Raw genomic sequence first — 3,652 nt, forward strand, 5'->3', positions numbered from 1 at the left:
CTTTCTTTCTTTCCTTCCCTCCCTCCCTCCCTCCCTCCCTCCCTCCCTCCCTCCCTCCCTCCCTCCTTCCTTCCTTCCTTCCTTCCTTCCTTCCTTCCTTCCTTCCTTCCTTTCTTTCTTCTTTTGCACTGGGGTTGAACCCAGTTTAACCACTGAGCCACATCCCCAGTCCCTTTTTAAATATAGATTTTATTTAGAGTCAGGGTCTCACTGAGTTGCTAAGTGCCTCACTGAGTTGCTAAGTGCCTCACTAAGTTGCTGAGGCTGGCTTTGAACTCAGATCCTCCTGTCTCAGCCTCCCAAGCTTCTGGAATTACAGGCGTGCACCATCAAACCTGGCTCTCCCTGCCACCCTTTTATTTTAAATATTTTTTTAAATGTGGAGCTGAGGATCAAACCCAGTGCCTCACACACGATAGGCAAGTGCTCTACCACTGAGCTACAACCCTAGCCCTCCCTTTTGTTTTAGTTGTAAAATATACTTAACCTAAAATTTACCATTTTAACTTTTTTTTTAAATAATCACTTTGTTATCTTTTGTTTTTACAATGCGGGGAATCAAACTCAGGGCTTCACACATACCAGGCAAGCACTCTAGCCCTGAGCCACATCCCAACACCCCCTCCTTTTCCTTTTTTGAGACAGTGTTATGTTGTTCAGACTGTCCTCAGACTCCTGGGCTTGACTGATCCTTGAACCATAGCCGCCTGCTAGCTGTAACTACAGGTGCACACCACCATGCTCAGTCTTAACTTTTTTTTTTTTTTTTTTTAAATTTTGTAGCTTTAGATGGACAGCATGCCTTTTTTTTATTTGTTTATTTTTATGTGATGCTGAGGATTGAACCCAGTGCCCCACTTGTGCAAGGCAAGTATCCTGCCACTGAGCTACAGCCCCAGCCCAGTCTTGACCATTTTTAAGGGTAGAGTTCAGTGGTATTAAACACATGGTACCATTCAAAAATCTTTTCCTTTGGTAAAAGCTTAAAGTCTATTCTCATTAAATAATAACTTCCATCTCCCTTTTCCCCAACTCCTGGCAACCATCATCTACTTTCTCTTTAATGACTCCTCTGAGTTCCTGTGAGTTAGAGCCACAGTTTGCTCAACCCTGGTCTTATGGACATTCAGCTTGCTTTCACATTTTAGTTACTGTGAATTGTGCTGTTAGTGAACATGGGTATGCAAACATCTCTTCAAAACTCTGCTTTCAATTATTTGGGGGCTATCCCCAGAAGTGGAATTGTTGAGTCATATGGTGATTCTATTTTAAAATTTTTGAGGAACCTCTATTGTACTTTCCACAGTGGCTGCACCACGTTACATTTCCACCAACCCTGCACAGGGTTCCCATTTCTTTCTCTCCTTACTAACAATGGTTATTTCTATCTCTCTCTCTCTCTCTCTCTCTCTCACTGTCTCCCCCCCCCCCCGTATGTTTATGTAATATTCAGTCTCATGGGTCTGTGGTGGTACCTCATGTATTTCCCTCATGACTGGTGAGGTTGAACATCTTTTCCTGTGTTTATGTCTTCTTTGGAGAAATGTCTACTCAAATCCTTTGTCCTTTTTGTGTGTGTATGTGTGTGTGGGGGGGTGCCAGGGATTGAACTCAGGGGCACTCAACCACTGAGCCACCTCCCCAGCCCTATTTTTGTATTCTATTTAGAGACAGGGTCTCACTGAGTTGCTTAGCACCTCACTTTTGCTGAGGCTGGCTTTGAACTCATGATGCTCCTGCCTCAGTATCCAAGCTGCTGGGATTACAGGCGTGCATCCCCAAGCCTGGCTCTTTGTCCATTTTTGAGTTAGGTTATTTGTTGTTGAGTTTTAGAAGTTCTCCAGAAAAATCTGGATATTCTGGATGTGAACTCTTTTTTAATATACGACTTGTAATTGTTTGTTGTTTTCTTTTCTTTTCTTTTTTGTCGTTGGAGACCAAACACAGGGCCTCATGCTAGGCTGTGCTCTATACCACTGAGCCACATCCCCAGGCCAACACATTTCTTGAAGTCCAATGTGTTTATTTTTTTCTTTTTTGACTATACCTTTGGTGTCATACCTCAAAATAAAAAATAAAAAGGGCTGGAGATGTAGTCAATGGTAGAGTGCTTCAGGACTTAATCCTAGTACTACAAAAATAATGATAAATAAATAAATAAATTATTAGGAGTCCTTTATCTAGTAGCAGCCTGTCTCTCCCACCCCATCTCCACTGAGAGAAGAAGGGTGCTTTCTCTGGGCCCTAAAGCACACCTCAACCCCGTGTGAATCTGGCTGTCATCCAGGTAACCACCTGGCCAAGTGCAGATCAGAACATGATCATGGGCCTAGGGCATCTAGAGGGCCAGTACTTCAGAAAGCAAAGTTCTACCTTGACTAGAGCAGCACTGGATAGAACCAGCTCGAAATCCCCCAAAGAGCCCTGGCCATGTGGGAATCCTCTTCCCATCCCACCTTCATCCCCTGCAGGCCATCCCACAGACAAAATCTGATTCTGAATCCCTCGCATGTATTTCCAGTGGAGGCGTCACAGAAGCAAAGAGAGCTCACCACCCTAAAATTCCTCTTTGCTTGTCAGAGTTCTGAAAGGAGCTCATTAAAGCTTTGTTAATGGGAGGTATCACAGGAGTGAGCTTCCTTCAGGCTTCTGACGGAGGCTGCTCCGGCTTGGTGGAGATCTGGGTGGCTGTTGTTACAGTGCGAATCAAGTTTCATTCCTCAGCAGCCCTTTCAGCAACAGGAAAACCCCACTTGCTCAGACAAGTTGTATCAAATGGCAAGATGATCTAGCAAGCTCTGTCCTCCTCCGTTTACTTGGGATGCAACACACACTGAGGACTAACAGTCAGATCAGGCTCCGTGGTGCACGCCTATATCCCAGGGGCTCCGGAGGCTGAGGCAGGAGGATAGCGAGTTCAAAACCAGCTTCAGCAAAAGTGAGGTGCTAAGCAATGCGGAGAGCCACAGTTTAGTCAGAATGACACCTGGCATTTTTGCCAGAGGGAATGGTTGAAAGGTGACCGGGCTCCAGGATGAGGGCGGATCCTGCTGCCTCGGGCACCCACTACTTTGGAGTTCCATTGAGTTCTCGCGGGGTTCTGAGAGAATTGGCATGCCGATCGCAGTGGAGGCAGTGTGTTCCCGGGAAGTGTGTGTAGAGTGCCAGTGAGAGTTCGGGAATAAAAAGTTGGTGTTTGAACCTACAAGGCGGTGTGGCGGCTCGGTTATTTTGTGCCCAGCCAGACTGCGGCAAAGCAATTCAGTGAGACCCTGTCTCTAAATAAAATACAAAATAGGGCTGGGGATTGTTAGAGTCTGTAAACAAGTCAAGATGGCACCTGGCATTTTGCAGAGGGAGTGGTTTGTGAAGTAACGCCAGCGAGCCATTAAGTGTGGAGATTCCTTATTGGTTGACTGCTGTATCTAGTTTATGTTAATTAAGATAAGCTGTGTGGAATGTATATATACCCCTCCGGTCCTACAATAAATGGCTCCCACTCCTGCTGGCTCCCACTCCTGCTGTATCAATCTACACAAGTTGTTCGTCACCCCCCCACCCCACCCCCATTATTTTGTTGCAGCCGGACTGCGGCAGGGGATGTGGCTCAGTGGCTCGAGTGCCCTGGGTTCAATCCCTGGTGCTAATAAAG

Source organism: Marmota marmota, unplaced genomic scaffold, assembly GCF_001458135.2.
Source record: "Marmota marmota marmota unplaced genomic scaffold, marMar, whole genome shotgun sequence".
Taxonomy (NCBI): domain Eukaryota; kingdom Metazoa; phylum Chordata; class Mammalia; order Rodentia; family Sciuridae; genus Marmota; species Marmota marmota.